Source organism: Aotus nancymaae, unplaced genomic scaffold, assembly GCF_030222135.1.
Source record: "Aotus nancymaae isolate 86718 unplaced genomic scaffold, 86718_ANA_hifiasm-v0.15.2.pri h1tg000003l, whole genome shotgun sequence".
NCBI lineage: Eukaryota > Metazoa > Chordata > Mammalia > Primates > Aotidae > Aotus > Aotus nancymaae.
In genome coordinates this window covers 2776351-2791408 of record NW_026988414.1, presented here as the reverse complement: position 1 = coordinate 2791408, position 15058 = coordinate 2776351, and the positions used below count along the sequence as shown (strand labels likewise).

At 51.9% G+C, this 15058-nt stretch overlaps 1 long non-coding RNA gene across 1 annotated transcript; it reads left to right on the top strand.

Annotated features, from left to right (window-relative positions):
* Positions 1-3903: 3903 nt before the first annotated feature.
* Positions 3904-7661, top strand: LOC105721068 (uncharacterized). Its single transcript, XR_001108254.3, has 3 exons — positions 3904-4596; positions 5075-5175; positions 6186-7661. It is a non-coding gene; the product is annotated as an uncharacterized LOC105721068 (long non-coding RNA).
* Positions 7662-15058: the final 7397 nt, after the last annotated feature.

Genomic DNA, 15058 nt, shown 5'->3' with positions numbered 1-15058 from the left:
ACTTCCTGCCATCATGGCGTCCACGGGACAAAGCTTCCTGCCACCATGGCGTCCGCGTTCGGTGGAGGGAGATGGACAGCAAGTGAAAAACTGCGTATGTTATGTACCTTATTAGAGGTGACAGATACTATACAAGGGAGAAAAATAAAGGTAGGGAGGGCAGAAAGAGTCCCCGGAAAGGCGGTTTGTGATATAAATAAGGGGAGTTGGTACGGTGGCTCGCACCAATAGTCCCGGCTCTTTGGAAGGCCAAGGCAGAAGGATTGCTTGAAGCAAGGAGTTCAAAGCTGCAGTGAACTATGATTATGCCACTGCATTGCAGCCTGGGCAAGATAAAAACCTCATCTCTATGAAAAAAATTAGCCTGGTGCGGTGGCGAATGCCAACAGTCCCGCCTACTTGGGGAGGCTGAGGCAGGAGGATTGCTTGAAGCCAGGAATTCAAGGCTGCTGTGAGTTATGACCATATCACCGCACTCCAACCTGCTTGACAGAAGAATACGTTGTCTTAATATGGTGGCTCGTGCCTGGAATCCCAGCATTTTGGGAGGCTGAGGTGGGAGGATCACTTGAGCCGAGGAGTTTGAGACCAGCCTGGGCAATACAGTGAGACCCTGTCTCTACAAAAACCAAAAAACAAAAAATTAGCTGGGCATGGTGGTGTGTGCCTGTAGTCCCAGGTAGCTGGGAGGCTGAGGTGAGAGGATCACGTTAGCCCAGGAGTTAGTTTGAGGCTGCAGTGAGCCGTGATCACATCACTGTACTCCAGCCTGGGTGACATAGCAAGATCCTGCCTCAAAAAAAAAAAAAAAAAAAAAAAAAAGAGGAAAAATGGTGTTACTGACAAAGCCAGGATCCAGGATGTACTGTGGAAGTGACTATTGAGGTAGGGGCTGATGGTGGCGGGAAGGATGGGCAAAGAAGGTATCAGACTGGGTGCGGGGACTCACGCCTGTAATCTCAGCACTTTGGGAGGCCGAGACTGGAGGATCACTTGAGCTCAGGAGTTTGAGCATCATAGTGAGACTCCCATCTCTACAAAAAATACAAAAATTAGCTGGGCATCATGGCGTGTACCTGTGGTCCCAGTTACTTGAGGGGCTAAGGTGGGAGAATTGCTTGAACTCATGAGTTTGAGGCTGTAGTGTTCTATGATCTCCCAGCCTGGGAGATGGAGCAAGACCCTAGCTCAAAAAATAAAAACATGAATAAATAAAAGTATCCCCCTGGCTGCTGTGCTGGGAATGCTGAGGACTGAGCGGGGCAGATGCAGGGAACCCTGCCAGTGCCAGAATCTGGGCCAGGTGGAAGTAGCAGGTGAGAAAGAATCAGGGTCTAATTGGAAGGCGGAGCTGCCAGGATTAGCTGATGCTTTGGATGAGGGTTTGTGAGAAGAGCTGAAGCTGGGAAGGATTCCAGAGTTCTGGGCTTGGGTCACTTGCCGGATGAGGAGCCACTAACCGAGAAAACAAAGCAATTTTTTTTTTTTTTAGAAGGAATCTTGCTCTGTACACCCAGGCTGGAGTGCAGTGGTGCAATCTCAGAGGCTCACTGCAGCCTCCTTCTCCCGGGTTCAAGTGATTCTTCTGCCTCAGCCTCCAGAGTAGCTGGGATTACAGGCATGTACCACCACACCCAGCTAATTTTTGTATTTTTAGTAGAGATGGGATTTCACCGCATTGGCCAGGCTCGTCTCGATCTCCTGACCTCATGATCTGCCATCCTCAGCCTCCCAAAGTGCTGGGATTACAGATGTGAGCCACTGCACCCAGCAGAAAGCAAGTTTTGAGGGCACAGAGGGGAAGTTGTGTTGCGGGCAGGTTACATGTGAGTTGCCTGCTAGACACCCAGGTGGAGCCTGGGCAAGGTGAGCCTGGAGTCCACGGGGAAGGGCGGGATGGAGGCATCAGCGCGGGAGTCACAGTTCCAGAGGTGCCATTGCTGCCACCAGTCAGGATGAGACCACCAGGCTGGGAGGGAGAAGAGGAGGGGCCTGTATCCATCTCCCAGGGCTGCTGTAACACAGTGTCATAAACTGGGTGGCTCCAGGCAGCAGAAATTGACTGTCTCACATTTTGGGAGGTGTCAGCCGTGTCGTGCTCACTCCGAGGCTCTGGCAGGAGCCCTCCCTTGCCTCTTCCCAGATCCTGGAGGTGGCCGGCCATCCTTGGTGTCCTTGGCTTGAGCTGTGGTCACATCCTGTTCTCCCCGTGCGTCTCGGTCCTCTGTGTGTGTGTGTGTGTGTGTGTGTGTGTGTGTGTGTGTGTGTGATGGAGTCTCGTTCTATCGCCAGGCTGGAGTGCAGTGGCATGATCTTGGCTCACTGAAACCTCCATCTCCTGGGTTCGAGTGATTCTCCTGCCTCAGCCTCCTGAGTAGCTGGGACCACAGGCACGCACCATCACGCCCAGCTAATTTTTTGTATTTTTAGTAGAGACAGAGTTTCATTGTGTTAGCCAAGCAAACTGGCTCAAGTGATTCTCGATCTCCTGACCTCGTGATCCGCCCACCTCAGTCTCCCAAAGTGCTAGGATAACAGGTGTGAGCCACCGTGCCCGGCCCTTCGGTCCTCTTAATAAGGACGCCAGGCGTATTGCATTAAAGGCACAGCTGCACAGGTAGGACCTCCTCTTGTCTGATAATGACCCTGTTTTCACATAAGGTCACATTCTGAGGTACGCATCTTTTTAATTTTATTTTTATTTAAAGAAATTTTTAGGTTATACTTTTATTTTTAGTTTTTATTTGTTTATTTTTGAGACAGAGTCTTGCTCTGTAGCTCAGGCTGGAGTGCAGTGGCGTGATCTTGGCTCATCGCAACCTCTACTTCCCGGGCTCAAGCGATTCTTGTGCCTCAGCCTCCCGAGCAGCTGGGATTACAGGCATTCGCCACCCGTCCCAGCTAAGTTTTGTATTTTTATTAGTAGAGGCGGGGTTTCACCATGTTGCTCAGACTGGTCTCAAAGTCCTGGACTCAAGCGATCCACCTGCCTCAGCCTCCCAAAGTGCTGGGATTACAGGCCTGAGCCGTCGTGCCTGGCTTCAGTTATCCTTTTTTATATTGTGAAAAAAGTGCATAATCATAAAATATACCATCTTCACCATTTAAACAAAAAACCTTTTTTGAGACAGGATCTCGCTTTGTTGCTTAAGCAGGAGTACAGTGACTATCCGCAGGTGTGACCACGGCTCACTGCAGCCTCCAGCTCCTGGGTTCACGCCATCCTCCTGTCTCAGCCTCCCGGGTAGCTGGGACTGCAGCGTGTGACACTGAGCCCAGCTCCATCTTCGCCATTTTTCAGCGTTCAGCGCAGTGGCATCAAGAACAGTCCCGTTCTTCTGCAGCCATCATCACCATCCGTCTCCAGAACCTTCCCATCTTCCTGAACTGAAACACTGCACCCAGAGAACCCTAGCTCCTTACTCTCCCCTGCCCCAGCCAGGGGCAGCTACCATTCTACTTTCTGGCCCTATGAATTTGACTGCTCTAGGGACCTCATCTAGATGGAGTCACGTGGTCTTTGTTTTTTCATGTCTGGCTTATTTCACTCAGCATAATGTCCACAAGGTAAGTCCACACTGTAGCCAAGAGTCAGAATTCCCTTCCTTTTTTGAGACGGACAGAGTCTTACTCTGTTGCCAGGCTGGAGTGCAGTGGCACAATCTCGGCTCACTGAAACCTCCATCTCCTGGGTTCAAGTGATTCTCCTGCCTCAGCCTCCCGAGTAGCTGGGATTACAGGCTCCCAACACCACATCCAGCCACTTTTTGTATTTTCAGTAGAGATGGAGTTTCACCACATTGGCCAGGCTGGTCTTGAACTCCAGACCTTGTGATCCACCCACCTCAGCCTCCCAAAGTGCTGGGATTACAGGCGTGAACAACCGCGCCCGGCGAATTCCTTTCATTTTAAGGGCTCTGTGATATTCATCAAAGACATATCCTTTAGGAGGACATGAGTCAACCCATAACAGTGCCTAGGGCCTGGGTCTCTGTCATTCCCAGGGTTTTCGAGGCCGTAGACATGGGAGGAAGGAACCAGCCAAGAAGCTTGAGGAAGCGTGGCAGTGAAGTTGGAGGGGAAGGAATCATGAGTGCATGCAGTGGGTTTCGAGACAGGGGGAGGGATGCCAGGGTCACAGCCTGATGAGGGTCAGGGAAGAGGAGGCTGGAGATTGACCATTGGGTGAGCAGCGGGGAGGCCACTGATGAGCGTTCCAAGAGCAATGTTGGTGGCAGAGGGTGTGGCGTCTGTCTGGAGTGGGTTCTGGGAGCCTGGGATGAGAAGAAGCAGACACAACAGGTAGAAAACTCTCTTTCTCTTTCTTTTAGAGACAGGGTTTTGCTCTATCACCCAGGCTGGAGAGCAGTGGTGCCATCAAAGCTCGCTGCAGCCTCAGACTCCGGGGCTCAAGTGATCCTCCCACCTCGGCCTCCCAAAGTGCTGGGATTACAGGAGTGAACCACTGCACCTGGTCCAACTTTTTTGATAAATGTTGCCATAAAGCGGAGCAGAAAAATGGGATGATGGCAGGAAAGAGGGGTGCAGTCGGAGGCTTTACAAGGGTGTGAGTGGCCACTGCCCTTCTGGACGCTGGTGAGAACTGTGCCACAGGGAGGGGACTCGGGTGAGGCAGGACAGAGCGGGGCTGGAGCTCCTCCTCGACGGGGGTTGGAATCTGGTGCAAGACAGGGTTGTCTGGGGGCTTGAGTGTGGATGTCTAGAGGCAGGAAGGCGGCTGAGGGACAGGCCCAGGTGCCCAGGGGTAGGAGCCGAGGTGGCCATCCCTGGGTTTTCTCTTTCTTGTCTCTGTCCCTGTAAAATAAAAAGCAGCATCATCAGGTGAGAGCGAGTCGGAGAGATGGTGTGGGTGGGCGAGGGACGAGGAGGAGGCCCAGACTTGTAACCCAGGAGGGGGCAAGCGGACCGGCAGGGAAGGAGGTTTGACGGCTGGAAATCATGCTGGCTGTGGACTTGCTCTGTGCCAGGTGCCATGCCAATGGCGCCTCCACGTTTTCTCGTTTAATTCTCCCACTCTACATGGAGCCTGTCATTTTTATTTTCCATTTTCCAGAGGTGGAGACTTCGAGGCTGAGGAAGGTGCTGTGGTCTGAATGTGTGTGCCCCTCAAACGCCGAAGTTGAAACCTAACCCCTAAGGCGGTGGTATGAGGAGGTGGGGCCTTTGGGGGGTGCTCCGGTCATGAGGGTGGGACCTTCAGGAATGGGATTCGTGCCCTTATAGAAGAGGCCCCAGAGAGCTGTCTAGTCCCTTCCATGTGAGAATGCGGAGATGCAGTTCTGTCTATGAACCAGAAAGTGACCCTCCCCAGACACTGAATCTGCTGGTGCCTTCACCTTGGACTTCCAGCCTCTAGAACTATGAGAAATTACTCTCTGTTGTTCTTCTTTACTTTTTTTCTTTTCTGAGACAGGGTCTCAGTCTGTTGCCCAGGCTGGAGTGCCTGGCACAATCACGGCTCACTGTAGCCTCGACTTCCCGGCTTAAGCGATCCTCAGACTCCTGAGTAGCTGGGACCACAAGACTGACCACCAGACAATCCTGTCCAAATCCCAGCCACCACATCTGGCTAATTTGATTTTGTTTTTGATGTTTTATAGAGACAGGGTCTTGCCATGTTGCCCAGGCTGGTTTCCAACTCCTGGGCTCAAGCGATCCTCCCAAAGTGCTGGGATTACAGGCATGAGCCGCTTCGCCTGACCTTGTCTCCACTGTGTTTTATTTTCATTTTGTTCCTTTTACTACACACGTAACAATCTCTGTATTTTATAAGCTACCTAGTTTACGGTATTTGTCTCAGCAGTCCAAACAGACTAGCATAGAAGGCGATACAACTTTCCTTCAATTATATAACCTGTAAGACTGACCACCAGACAATCCTGTACAAATCCCTAGAGAAGCCTGAAGACTATTTTTTCAATGATCAAATTACATATTGTTTTCACTCTGTAAAAGTACTAAATGTTTATTTCAGAAAATTTTAAAAAATTCAAAGTAATGTAAACATGAAAAAAATTTTAAATGCTTCCAATTTCACAACCCAGGAATAATAACTGTTGGATGGGGTGACTTCCTTGCAGTAGTGTTTTTCATGCATTTTAACAGTGGCAGATGTGATGCTGTGTGTTCAGGAAATCCTGTTTCCCTTCTTCTTTGATGTGCAGCTAGACTACATTTCCCAGCCTCCCCTGCAAGGAGAGTGTCACATGACTGAATCTGACCAATGGAATGTAGGAGAAGATGATGTCCCTTACTTCTCGGCCTGTGCCATACAATCTTCTATTAATCCTTCAAGCTCTCTCTTCTTTGGATGCTCTCGGGATGGGAAGGACCCAGTGAAGGACGCCAAGACCCTAAGGAGCAGCCAAGCCTCTAGATGGAAGAAACTGGGGTTCCCAAATGACCCAGTGGAGTCAAGACCCCTCCCATCCCCTACTGCCCCACACTTGATAGTGTCTTGGGGAGAAGTGAACCTTAGCTGTGTTAAGCCATTGAACTCTGGGAGCTGTTTGTTAAAGCAGTTAGCCTTACAAGCAACATCACGTAAATAGTGGAATCATATTACAGATGCCCTTTTAGGCAGGCCAGAAGCGGTGGCTCATGCCTGTAATTCCAGCACTTTGGGAGACTGAGGCAGGCAGATCGCTTGAGGCCAAGAGTTCGAGACCAGTCTGGCCAACATGGCAAAACCACGTCTTACTAAAAATACAAAAATTAGCTGGGTGCGGCAGCACATGCCTGCAATTCCAGCTACTTGAGAGGCTGAGGCATGAGAATCACTTGAATCTGGGAGGTGGAGGTTGCGCTGAGCTGAGATCACATCACTGTACTCTAACCTGGGTGAAAAAACAAGACTCTGTCTCAAAAAAAAAAAAGAGAGAGAGAGAGATACCCTTTTAGGTTTATTTATTATTATTATTGTTACGATTACTTAACATTCATAAAAACCTTTCACTGTATTATTAAATCACTTTTTTTTTTTGAGACAGAATCTTGCTCTGTTGCCCAGGCTGGAGTGCAGTGGTGCAATTTTGGCTCACTTCAACCTCCACCTCCCAGGCTCAAGCGATCCTCCCACCTCCGCCTCCCAAGTAGCTGGGACTACAGTTGCCTGCCACAACGCCCAACTAATTTTTGTATTTTTAGTAGAGATAGGGTCTTACCATGTTGGCCAGGTCTTGAACTCTCAGCCTCAAGCATTCTGCCTGCCTCGATCGCTCAAATTGCTGAGATTACAGGCATGAGCCACCACACTGGGCCTACATTATGAAACCACTTTTGACAGCATAATTTTGATGGTTGCATAGAAGTCCATCATCATTTTTTATTTACCCAGTCCCATATGGTTGGACATGTAGGTTGCTTCTGACATTTTGCGTTTGTAAGTCATGCTCCAGGGAACATCGTGGTGATCAGCTGGGTGACCCATCTGCAGATGCACCTGGGAACCCTACCTTGGTTTCCTGCCTTAGCCTCTCCTGTATCGGTGTTTCAATGGGTGCCCTAACTCCACAGAAACTATCTGTACAAATGAGTGTAGGGGACCAGGCACGGTGGCTCATGCTTGCAATCCCAGCACTTTGGGAGGCCAAGGCTGGTGGATCACTTGAGGTCAGGAGTTGGAGACCTGCCTGGCCAACATGGTGAAACCCTGTGCCTAATAAAAAATACAAACAATAGCTGGGCGTGGTGGCACGTGCCTGTAATCCCAGCTGCTCGGGAGGCTGGGGCAAGAGAATCGACTGAACCTGGGAGGCGGAGGTTTCAGTGAGCCGGGATCATACCATTGCACTCCAGCCTGGGCAACAGAGTTAGACACTGCCTCAAAAAAAAAAAAAAAAAAAAAGAAAAGAAATGAGTGTAGGGGTGAAATGTACGTCCTTGGGCTAAGTTGTGGGAAAGCCTGGATGTTCCAGATCTGATCTCCTTTTGCCCTGTGCTGCCTTTCCTGCTCATGTCTGGGCAGTGGGGGTAAGTGGGGTAACCGGAAGTCTCTTCCTTTGTAAAATCATCTCTTCCAGGCAAATATGTGGTCCATTCAAATCCCTGTCCCTTGAAAGGGTGGTTTGTCTGCAGCTGGGGGGTCTCCCTCCTGTTTCCTTTTGGAGATGGCGTCTAGCTGTGTGGAGAAGCCTCCGTGGGCCAGGAAAGGAGTCCTGTCCTACCTGGCACTGCTGGGCCGCTCCGGAGTGGCAGCTCTGGACCGCCTGGTCGCTGGGCACCGCATCCACATTCTCGGAGGCTGCCTGGACTTTGCTTTGCCCTGAAAGCTTCCAATTCAGAGTCAATCTTCTTCCCAGACGTTGTGTTTTTCTGTGGCTGTTCTAATAAAGTGCCACAAACCCGGTGGCTGAAATCCATGGAAATCTGTTCTTTCACAGTTCCAGAGGCCAGAAGTCTGACATTAACGTGTGGGCAGTGCCATGCCTCCTCTGAAACCTCTAGGGGAAGGTCCTTCCTTGCCTTTCCGGCTTTCCGTAGCCCCAGACTAAAGATGCATCGCGCCGCTGTCTGCCTCCAATGTCACATAGCATTTTCCTCTTCTTTTTTTTTTGAGACGGACTCTTGCTCTGTCTCCCAGGCTGGAGTGCAGTGGCATGATCTACGCTCTCTGCAACCTCCACCTCCCGGGTTCAAGCAATTCTCCTACCTCAGCCTCCTGTGTAGCTGGGACTACAGGTGCCCCCAACCATGCCTGGCTAATTTTTTTGTATTTTTTGTAGAGACGGGGTTTCGCCATGTTAGCCAGGATGGTCTCGATCTCCTGACCTCGTGATCCGCCCGCCTCCCAAAGTGCTGGGATTACAGGCGTGAGCCACTGCGCCCGGCCCATGTTCCTCTTCTTATAAGGACACCACTCATATGGGATTCAGTCCCACCTAATGACCTGGTCTTAATATATTTGCAAAGGCCCCATTTCCAAATAAGGTCACATTCACAGGTACCGGGGGTTAGTGCTGCAGCATCTTTTTGGGGGACAGCCTGCAACCCATAAGACCTTCCCTGGATCCTTTCAGCTCCTGGCCTTCCTCCACTCAGCGCAGGGGTGGGTCTCTGTGAGACTGTCCTCAGCTCCTCTGCCTGGGGACTGGGGACCCTCAGTCATTTCAGTTTGCTGCAGCCTGGCCATACTGGATGCAGTGTCAGGCCTAAGGTGAGCCTTGCAATCCCCTGAGGACGTATCCCGGGGACAAGGCACCAGCTCCAATGTCCTCGGATCTCCCAAACTTATCTAAATCTTTCTACTGCCCCCAGGCCCCTCATGCCTGACCTCCAGCCTCCCTTCTTGTCCTCCTGGCCTGAAAGGGTCTTCCCTTCCCAGTGCTGTCTAGCAGGGACTCTCTTTGTGTCATGGTCCCATTCTTTTACTCAGGGATGCAGGTGTCACCCATACGGCTCTTCATGGGACCAAATGCCTCACGGTTTAAGTTTTGTGGTGGGGGAGATGCTGGGGAGACAGAAAATATACTGAATTTGCGACGGAAAACACGGCGGGAAACAGTTCCCGAATCCCATGCCTGTTGAAATGATTTTGATGTTGAGCCATATTTGTCTTGACCTTTGTTTTTTTTGTTGTTGTTTTTTGAAATGAAGTCTCGCTCTCACCCGGGCTGGAGTGCAGTGGCGTGATCTCAGTTCACTGCAACCTCCACCTCCCGGGTTCAAGCGATTCTCCTTCCTCAGCCTCCTGAGTAGTTGGGATTACAGGCGTGCACCACCACGTCATACTAATGTTTGTGTTTTTAGTGGAGACGGGGTTTCACCATATTGGCCAGGCTGGTCTTGAACTCCTGACCTCAGGTGATCCACCCACCTTGGCATCCCAAAGTGCTGGGATTACAGGCGTGAGTCACCGTGCCCAGCCTTGCCTTGGCCTTTGAAAGGCTAAACAGATGCAAACTCTGGCCTTGCTGTCTCTCCTAGCCCATTTTCCCGCCCTGCCACCCCAGCCATGCTTCCCAGGCAGCCTCCCCCCGCTCCAGGCCTCTTCTGGGCCCTTGGCACTTGTTCTCATTTTCTGGAACACTCTTCTCCTTCCCTCTTGCTTGGGCAATCCCTCCTCATGCTTTGGGCCTCAGCTTGTGCAACACTCCATCGGGAAAGCTGTCCCCATGCCCCAGACACGCGACCCCCACCACGGGCTGCCTGACGCCTACACCTACCACACTTGTGGCTGCGTGTTTTACATTTGTGACCCTCAGCTGACCACAAGCTCCATGAGGGCAGGGACCCTGTCTGTGTTGTTCACCTCCACTGTTTCACTACTGGCCCTTGGTAGTGAGGTAGTGAGGTAGGTAGGTAGGGTGACACAATTCTGGAGGCAGACCTTGGACACTGGACCAAATTGAGGACTAGCTAAAACAAGCCTGGGGTGGAAGCAGCTCTTCGTAAGGCCTGCCCACCTGTGTGCCATGTTAGTTTACTGTTGCCATGGCAACACCCGGAAGGGACTGCCCTTTCCATGGCAACAGCCCAGTGATCCGGAAGTTACCACCCTTTTCCTAGAAATTTCTGCATGAACTGTCCCTTAATTTGCATCAAATTAAAAGTGGGTCTCAATATGAGTGCAGAATTGGCCCTGGGCTGCCACTCTGGGCACACGGCCCGTGGGTGAGCCCGGCTCTTCAAGGAGCAGTCTCTCTGCTGCCGAGCACGGCCGCTTCAGCCCAAGCAGCTGTCTCACGCCACAGCTCACCCTTACATTCTTCCCTGGGTGAAGCCAAGGACCCTACCCGGTTAAGCCCCAATTTTGAGGCTTACCTGCCTGCCCTGCATCAGTAAGACCCCACCAAGTATGGGAAGAAGGAATGGACCCAGCCGAAGTGATGCCATCATTTTGTATGACGTTGACTCTGTCAAAGTGCCAACATTCAGCTGTTGTCCACCTACAAACATTGCAATTGCTTCTGATCAAAGCCCTCCTCAAGCCCCTGCTTTTTGTAGACCCCCATCACCTGGCAATGGTTAGCTCGCCTGCTGTGGGGGGGAGGCTGCAGATGGTCTGACATTCACTGGGAATCTCCTCTCCTCTCGAGTTCATAACCAGCCCTCTCAGGCTCAGCCAATTCTACCTTGGGTGAGAGCATGAGTGTGCAGTTAGCTCCCATGCTTAGCTAGCTGCTCTCCACACCCTCCCTCCACACCCTGGTGAGCCTGCTTCATGCATGTTGTCTTAGAGCAGCTTGGAGGCTGACACTATTTGAGCCAGTGTAGAGCAGCTGTTAAGAGCAATGGATTTGGCATCAAACAGCTCCCAGCATGGGGCCTGGCACACAGTAGGTGTTCAATAAATGCTTATGGAATTATGAAAAGCAGATTGGGGTTTTTGTCACAGCTCTGCTACTTATTGGCTTTGAGACCTTGGGCAAGTGACGCACACTCTCTGAGCTCAGCTCCTCCGGTGGTATCCAGGGTCCCGCAGGGTCAGCGTCACCCGGACACCTCCCTAGCCTCATCTCTGACTGCGCTCCTGTGCTCCAGCCTCACCCGTCTCCCAGGCTCCCTGCTCCTCTCAAGCCGCGCCTTGCGCCTAGACCGATTTTCACCCAGGGAGGTGATGTGTGTCAGAGCACATTGACGACGGATGGCTACTATCAAAAAACCAGAAAACAGCAAGTGTGGGTGAGGATGTGGAGAAATTGAAACTCTCAAGCATTGCTGGTGGGAATGTAAAGTGGTGCAGCCGCCGTGGAAAACAGCATGGCAGTTCCTCAAAAAAAAGTAAAAATAGAATTACCATATGATCTAGCATTTCTACTTCTGGGTACATACTCAGAAGAATTGAAAGCAGGGTCTCGAAGCGATATCTGTGCACCCGTCGCCACAGCAGCGTTATTCACAGTAGCCAAAAGGTGGAAGCAACTCGTTTACTGTCGATGGTAAACGGATAAGCCAAGCGTGGTGTAGACAAGCGAGGGACTAGGATTCAGCCTTAAAGAGGAAGGAGGTCCTGACACACGTGGCAGTGTGGATCAACCTTGAGGATCTTATGCTAGTGAAATAAACCAGCCCCCGAAAGTTAAATGCTGTATGATTCCACTTACACAAAATACTTAGAGTCATCATAATCATAGAGACAGAAGGTGGCGTGGTGGTTGCCAGGGGCAGGAGGGAGGGGTAACGGGAGTGAGTGTTTACTGGAGACAGAATCTCATGCTATAAAGATGAAGACTTTCAAGAGACGACGGTGTTGATGGGTGCACAACCACGTACACGTTCTTAATGCCACTGGACTACACGTAAAATGGTTACGATGGCAAGTTATGTGGTACGTGTATTTTGTGCTGGAAGCCACCATGCCCTGGCTTAGGAGGACAGAGGAGCCAGCCCCTGGGAACAGACCCCACCCTTGAGAAAAGGCTGAGACCCCTGTGATGGGCTTTCCCCCGGCTCCCCTTGGCCTTGGCCTTCCCTCACCCTGGCCTTGCCTCTTGGTTCCCTGAATCTTCCTTCCTTCCTTCCTTCCTTCCTTCCTTCCTTCCTTCCTTCCTTCCTTCCTTCTTTCCTTCCTTCCTTCCTTCCTTCCTTCTTTCTTTCCTCTTTCTCTCACAGAGTTTCGCTCTTGTTGCCCAGGCTGGAGTGCAATGGCATGAACTTGGCTCACTGCAACCTCCGCCTCCCAGGTTCAAGTGATTCTCCTGCTTCAGCCTCCCAAGTAGCTGGGATCATAGGCGTGCACCATCATGCGTGGCTAATTTTTGGAATTTTTAGTAGAGATAGGGTTTCTCCATGTTGGTCAGGCTGGTCTCGTCTGGAACTCGACCTCAGGTGATCTGCCTGCCTAGGCCTCCCAAAGTGCTGGGATCATAGGTGTGAGCCACCGTGCCCGGCCATCTCCTCCCTCCCTCCCTCCTTTTCTTTTCTTTTCTTTTCTTTCTTTCTTTCTTTCTTTCTTTTTCTTTTTCTTTCTTTTCTTTGTTCTTTCTTTCTTACTCTGTCACTCAGGCTGGAGTGCAGTGGCATGATCACAGCACACTGCCACCTCGACTTCCTGGGCTCAAGCAATCCTCCTACCTCAGGCTCCCAAGTAGCTGGGACCACAGGCACATGCCAACACACCCAGCTAATTTTTGTATTTTTTGTAAGAACAAGGTCTCACTATGTTGTCCAGGCTGGTCTCAAACTCCTGAACTCAAGCGATCCTCTAGTCTCGGCCTCCCAAAGTGCTGAGATTACAGGTGTGAGCCCCTACATCTGGTCTGAAATCTTCTTCGCCCCCTCCCCCACCCCGTCGGCCCCTACCTCAATGGCCACTTCCATGGTACACCTGGGGCCTGGCTCGGTCAGTAACACCCTCCCATCCGCCGTTTCTGCCCGAAGCGTCTGCTCTCGGAGCACTGCCCCTTGTCTTTCCATACGTTCCCTCTGTGCCCTGAACTCCCATCATGCTTTGCCTCTTGCCATCTGCCACCGGGGCACATTCCTTGTCCTTCCCCTCCCGTGTCCTCTGCTTACTCAGGCGCCCTTGGTCACCCTGCCCTCCCCCTCCTCCATCCACCTGGAGAACCCTGGTCCCGCTTGAGTCCTGGTGCTGCTTGTTGCTGCCTGATATCCAAGCAGCAGAACCTGCCTGGACAAAGCCACCTGACGGCACGACCCACTTTATCTCATGACCTTGACCTCTAGCAAACGATCTGTGCTGTCCAGCAATCCTGTGTCCCTCTGGTCAGCTTGCAGCCCCTGTCTCCTAGACCACAGCTTGTTTCTCTCCCCAAACCTCCAATACCCCACCTCCCTCAGCCCTCGGCTCACTCTCAGATGACAGGTTGCTTTGTTTTTTGAGGTGGGATCTCGCTATGTTGCTGAGGCTGGAGTGCAGTGGTGTGATCACGGCTCACTGCAGCCTCAAACTCCTGGGCTAAAGTGATCCTCCCTCCTCATCTTCCTGAGTAGCTGGTCCACACCACCATGCCTGGCTAAGTTTTTTTCTTTTTCTTTTTTGTAGAGACAGGGTCTCACCCTGTTGTGCAGTCTGGCCTCAAACTCCTGAGCTCAAGAGATCCTCCTGCCTTGGTTTCCCAAAATGCTGGGATTACAGGCATGAGCTTCGCTGCAAACACAGAGGCAATCAGAGGCGTTCCTGGCCCTGCACTCACCAGCCTCCCTGGGTGGTCCCCTGGGCAACCGTCCCTCCCCTCCTGCCCATCAGCCGTCCTCCCTGCCTGGGCCCCATGCACCTCGCTTCCACCTTCCCGAGGCTTCCCTCCACCATGGCCCCATCTCTCCTGCATCACCAGCTGTTTCCTTTCCTGGGTCAACCCCATCAGCATGCAACAAACATGCAGGAATGTCCCCAGACTTTAAGAAGCCACCCTCTGACCCCACAATCCCTTTAGCTTCCGCTGTGCTTATCTGATCCCCTTCTAGCACATTCCTTTGGAAGGGTGGTCTCTGTGCTCTCTCTCTCCGCCCTTCCTCCCTGCATCCCCGTCATCCCCTGGGTCCACCGAAGTCGGGCTTCCAGGCCTGCCCTTCCACCCACACAGCTCTTGCCGAGGTCAGCAATGACCACCACAGCCCTCCACCTGCCAGCAGCCTCGGAGGTGGCCGCTCACTCCCTCTGTCTGTGAACATGCCCTTCTCTTGGCCCCAGGACGTGGCTTTGCCTCCTTGTCTCTCATTTGCTCCTCTTGTCCCTGCTAACCTGCCTGCCCGCCCTCTTCCTGGGCGAGCTCTTCCATCCCAGGGCCTGAGTCCCAGATTCCTCCCCGACGTCCAGCCCCGCCCCCCGACCTCCAGCCTGCACTCCCCGGGGACGGGCTCCTCCATCCTCACACTTCATGTTTCCCAAACCCCATCTGCCCCACTGCGAAGCTCCAAACCCGCTCCTCCCACAGCAAATGGAAACTGCGTGCTCTGCTTCCTCAGATCCAAGCTCCTGGACTGGCCCTTACTCCCATCTCCTTTTATATCCCATGATGGGTGCTTTTCTTTTCTTTTTTTTTTTTTGAGACAGGGTCTCACTCTGTCACCCAGGCTGGGGTACGGTGGCGCAATCACAGCTAGACCAGCGATCGTGTGAACTCGCACTTTAAAA